Here is a 6,000-nt window from a genome sequence, read left to right on the forward strand (position 1 = left end):
GGGGGGGCGGGAGAGAGAGAGAGCAAGACTGGGAGTGACAATTTATGAGGCTACTTATCGGTCTTTCAATGTGTTTTATGGTCCATTAGTCTGCTTCCGTCGATCTGGTAACTATGTGGTTCTGTACTCTCTCTCTCTCTCTCTCTCTCTCTCTCTCTCTCTCTCTCTCTCTCTCTCTCTCTCTCTCTAGCTGCAGTACTCTGAACTTACGTTTATATTGATGACTTATTTTTTATATTCCTTTCTCGTACTACCAAGCTCCATAAGTCTCCCCCCCGCCTCTCTCTCTCTCTCTCTCTCTCTCTCTCTCTCTCTGGGAAAAGCAAATAAAACAACTGGAATTTGCTTAAGACAAAATAAAACAGCGTCTCCTTCACACGTGTGCAAAAATATTCGCTTATTGAAAACGCTTCGAGAAGAAGAATAATGGAAAAAAAAGAAAACACGGTACACTTTTGGTTCACGATCCTGCTTACGTTCTTCTTTCTACCCAGAGAGAGAGAGAGAGAGAGAGAGAGAGAGAGAGAGAGAGAGAGAGAGAGAGAGAGATTGAGCGAGCTAGCTGCACCTGCTTATCCTTTCCTTTCACATCCATGCTATCCCCTCCCTATCTCTGCGTGCGTCTGAGTATGTGTGTGTCTGATGCGGGGCTGAGTATCGTGAACTCTGAGTTATGAGTGTAATTTCCTCTGCAATTTCCGTCACTTTACGCTTTTTCCCTTCTTTATTGTCCCGACATTGAGCGAGTGAGAGGCGAGGTGGCGATAGCGCTCAGCTTGGCGATAGAGTCGCGTGTTGGTTGTGCCTTCTTTATGTAAACGGAAAGGGAAGGTATGGATGGAATAGTGAATGAGTGAGTGAGTGTACGAGTGAGTGAGGGAAGGGATAGATGGACTGGCGAGTGAGTGAGTGACTAAGTGAGGGAAGGGATGGATGGACTGGCGAGTGAGTGAGTGAGTGAGGGAATGAGTGAGTGAGGGAAGGGATGGATGGACTGGCGAGTGAATGAGTGAGTCAATCAGTGAGTTAGGGAAAGAATGGATGGGTTTGTGAATAAATGAATGAGTGAGGAACGGGATGGATGGGTTGGTGTATGAGTGAGTGAGTGAGTGAATTTTCCTCCTTCAGCACCTGTTTGAATGGAGATGTGCTTGAATTGTGCATTGGTTTGTAAGCTTCCTTCCTCTTCGTTAGTTAATATTGAATCAGGATTGAAAGGTGATGTGTTTCTTTTTTCTTTATTCACGTCAGTCTCTCGTAAAAAAAAAAAAAAAAGTAGGAATACACAAAGGAACATTAACTTCAACATGTAGATTTGCTGGCTCTTACGACGGTATCTGTGATAAACTACACGGATCTGAAGCCAAAAGATGTAGTACAGGATAATAAAGGTGAAGGGTTGTGTACGAGTGTGAAAATGCACTCTGCCTCTCTTTCTGTATGTCTAATTCTGTCTGTCTGCTTGTGTCTGCATTTCTGTGTGTGTCTTGCTGGTCTGTGTGTCTTTGTATTTTTTGGTTTGTCTGTGTCTCCGTTTGCCTGTTTTTCTCTCTGCCTCTCTCTCTCTCTCTCTCTCTCTCTCTCTCTCTCTCTCTCTCTCTCTCTCTCTCTCTCTCTCTCTCTCTCTCTCTCTCTCCTCTCCTCTCCTCTCCTCTCCTCTCCTCTCCTCTCCTCTCCTCTCCTCTCTCTCTCTCTCTCTCTCTCTCTCTCTCTCTCTCTCTCTCTCTCTCTCTCTCTCTCTCTCTCTCTCTCTCTCTCTCTCTCTCTCTCTCTCTCTCTCTCTCTCTCTCTCTCTCTCTCTCTCTCTCTCTCTCTCTCTCTCTCTCCCGCGCTCGCGCACACGCACACACACACACAAAAAAAAAATAAAAAAAATAAAAATAAATAAATAAATAAATAAAAATAAATAAATAAATAAAATAAATAAATAAAAAAATCCTGTAATGCATAAACGCAAACCCGATTTATTTTTCCGTTGTATCTGGTGTTGTTATCTTGTTAACATATCTTTACTTTGTCCAGCTTGGCTCACTTCTCATCCCTTCCTTCCTGGAGGCAGCGGTGCAGGGCAGGGCAGGCGGACACCAGGCAAGGGCGGGGTGACGAGGCGACTTGTTGTATTGTCCCTCATTGTGTGTCCCTAGCAGTGCCATATATATATATATATATATATATATATATATATATATATATATATATATATATATATATATATATATATATATATATATATATATATATATATATATATATATATATATATATATATATATATATATATATATATATATATATATATATAGTTGTTTTTTGTCAACGGGTATTCATTTACATCACCATTCACTGTCGAACTTGTATGCTGTTCAACATTAACATACAAGTGAGTTTAAGCCGTTTATAAATTCCATTGGCCTTTGAGGTAAACTTTATCTGTTCGTTTTTTCCTCCTTGTTACGACTTGAGCGATTTCAAGACAAGTATCAAGTCAACTCCGTAACTAAATTGACGATTTTTAGTTGGGAGGGAGAGGGAGACGGAAAGTTGACCGGGCATTTCCCCCTAGTGGCTGTGCCGTTGTCCAGGTTCTTCGACACGTGAAAAAAAAAATAAATAAATAAATAAATAAAAAAAATAAAAAAAGTAAAAAAAACAGATAAATAAATAAAAATAAGAATAATAATGAAAATAATCATCAAGTAAAGCAAACTACGTACACACACCTAGAACATAAGAAATAAGCTGCAAGAAGCGACCAGGCTTACACGTGGCAGTCCCTGTATGAAATATACCTACTTATTTACATCTATTATCCCCATTCATAAACTTGTCTAATCTTCAATATAACAGTAAAGGCAAGATCGCAGGTACAAGCACAAGAACAAGACGTCAAATCGTATGAATAAAGGTCATTGGAAGCCTTACCGCTGCTGAACAGTGATGAGACACTAGAACTATGTGGTTGTGACTCTTGGAGGCTGTGGGGACACCATTGTTGCTGTGTTTCCTGATGACTCGCTCAGACTAGGCCGAGTGTGCTGTCGTTGCTGCACCGAAGAGGACCATCTCTTGAGAACATCACTGATATTTGATCCTCTTTCTATTATAGAGCATTTGATGGCAAATTATGGACAGACTACACCAAGCTGTTTGTCGTTGCTGCTGCAGAGACCACCATCTCTTTGGATATCACAATAATGTTTAGTTTCCTCTCATATTTCTCTCTATCACAGCGTGTTAGATGGCAAGTTTTGGACAACGCAGTAATATTCAGTGTACTCGTATTTATTCCCACCGCATTGTGTCGGGCAGCAAATTTCGTCATGTAGGGAAGTCTGGCTATCATGATAACACATCTCTAATATCTTTCTTCATCACAGCATGTCAGAGAGAAAACTTTTGGATATTACAATAATAATTCACGTTCCTATTTCAGTACGTTAGGCAGCAAATGTTGGACATCCCAGTGACAATATCTACCTTTTCAAGTGTTTATCACTGCACGTCAGATAACAAGTTGTGGACGAAAAATCTGGTAGGAGACAGGAAAATTTGGACGAAAAAATCAGATAATAGGGAGATTTAGCACAACCCTTGTATTGGTGATGAAACTGAGGCACCGAGCAGATGTATTTCATTTGTCTTTCGGATTTGATTTGATTTGTCTTTCAGATTTGACTTACCTGTGCCTTGGAAACTGCGAAGACTGCATGGTATTCGTGGGGTTTGTAATTTATTGATATTCTTGATCCACACTCGTGAAAACAGATATAGTTTGCTTTGCCCTTGCGCCACGTGTATAATTATGTTAACGTAATAACATACAAGATTGAATTGAACAGTGTTGAGTCCAGTTTAAGAAGCTCGTACATTCCTTTTTTTCCCTAACCGAATGTGGCGAGTGAAATTCATGAACCACTTCTCAGATGGCAGATATTGTTTACCCTTGCACCACATGGGTAAAAAACTCCTAATTCGATAATGTACAGTCCAGTATACGATCAGACTTTCTCCTTTCCTATTTAAGTGTGCTTATTGACATTCATGAACCGGAGCTCAGGAAGGCAAGCCAATATCGTGTGCTTTACCCTTGTACCGCTCGAAACATATCAGAATAAGATGCAACATTTACTGTGATAACGACGTGTGTAAACAACATTAAACTTTCTTTTTGCTGAGATAAGGAATGTGTATAATGACATTCATGAGCCACACCTCAGAAGGCCAAGCCAGTGCAGTGTGCTTTACCCTTGAAAAAGTAATAAAAGATGCAGCATTTGGTTAGATAGCTCCCGGTGTAAGAGCATTCCACTTCCTTCTTTTCCTACTTAAGGATCTTGACATTCATGATGTTCACCTCACAAATTCAAGCAAATATTGTATATTGTACCCTCACAACACTTGAAAATATAGAATAAGTCGTAGCTTTCAGTGTGATAGCGTCCAATGTAAGAATATCCGACTTTTTGTCCTCGTTTATTGGTGGATACATTGACAATCATGAACGCACCTCAGAAATCTAAACTAATATAGTATTCTTTACCGTTGTATCATAAAAAGAAAAAAAAACATACCAGAATAATATATATCAAACTCCTTATTAGTCGCTGCAAGAGTACCCGACTTTGGCTTTCTACGTCAGGGTCGAAGTTACGCTGATTGGCATTTATGAACGCCCCTTAGAAAAACAACACAGTATGCTTCACCTTACCACCACATAAAAAAAAAAAAAAAACCTGATTCATGTGCAAATCTTGGGTGTAGCGTCCACTGTAAGAACTTCATTTTTTTTTTTTTTTTCGTTAGAGTTGAATTGATTTTTATTATCACTCGATTTTCTTTTTTTTTCTAGGAGGGACACTGGCCAAGGGAAACAAAAAAAAAAAATACCCACTGAGATGCCAGTCCCATAAGAGGGTCCAAAGCGGTAGTAAAACATTCAAGAATAAGTGTCTTGAAACCTCCCTCTTGAAGGAATTCAAGTCATAGGAAGGTGGAAATACAGAAGCAGGCAGGGAGTTCCAGAGTTTACCAGAGAAAGGGATGAATGATTGAGAATACTGGTTAACTCTTGCGTTAGAGAGGTGGACAGAATAGGGGTGAGAGAAAGAAGAAAGTCTTGTGCAGCGAGGCCACGGGAGGAGGGGGAGGCATGCAGTTAGCAAGATCAGAAGAGCAGTTAGCATGAAAATAACGGTAGAAGACAGCTAGAGATGCAGCATTGCGGCGGTGAGAGAGAGGCTGAAGACAGTCAGTTAGAGGAGAGGAGTTGATGAGACGAAAAGCTTTTGATTCCACCCTGTCTAGAAGAGCAGTATGAATGGAACCCCCCAGACATGCGAAGCATACTCCATACATGGACGGATAAGGCCCTTGTACAGAGTTAGCAGCTGGGGGGGAATGGGGGGTGAGAAAAACTGGCGAAAACGTCTCAGAACACCTAACTTCATAAAAACTGTTTTAGCTGGACATGAGATACGAAGTTTCCAGTTCAGATTATAAGTAAAGGACAGACCGAGGATGTTCAGTGTAGAAGAGGGGGACAGTTGAGTGTCATTGAAGAAGAGAGGATAGTTGTCTGGAAAGTTGTGTTGAGTTGATAGATGGAGGAATTGAGTTTTTAAGGCATTGAACAAAACCAAGTTTGCTCTGCCCCAGTCAGATATTTTAGAAAGATCAGAAATCAGGCGTTCTGTGGCTTCCCTGCGTGAAATGTTTACTTCCTGAAGAGTCGGACGTCTATGAAAAGACGTGGAAAAGTGCAGGGTGGTATCATCAGCGTAGGGGTGGATAGGACAAGAAATTTAGTTTAGAAGGTCATTAATGAATAATAAGAAGATAGTGGGTGACTGGACAGAACTCTGAGGAACACCATTGCTGATAGATTTAGGAGAAGAACAGTGACCGTCTACCACAGCAGCAATAGAAAGGTCAGAAAGGAAACTTGAGATAAAGTTACAGAGAGAAGGATGGAAGCCGTAGGAGGGTAGTTTGGAAATGAAA

Source organism: Scylla paramamosain, unplaced genomic scaffold (assembly GCF_035594125.1).
Source record: "Scylla paramamosain isolate STU-SP2022 unplaced genomic scaffold, ASM3559412v1 Contig90, whole genome shotgun sequence".
Classification (NCBI taxonomy): Eukaryota; Metazoa; Arthropoda; class Malacostraca; order Decapoda; family Portunidae; genus Scylla; species Scylla paramamosain.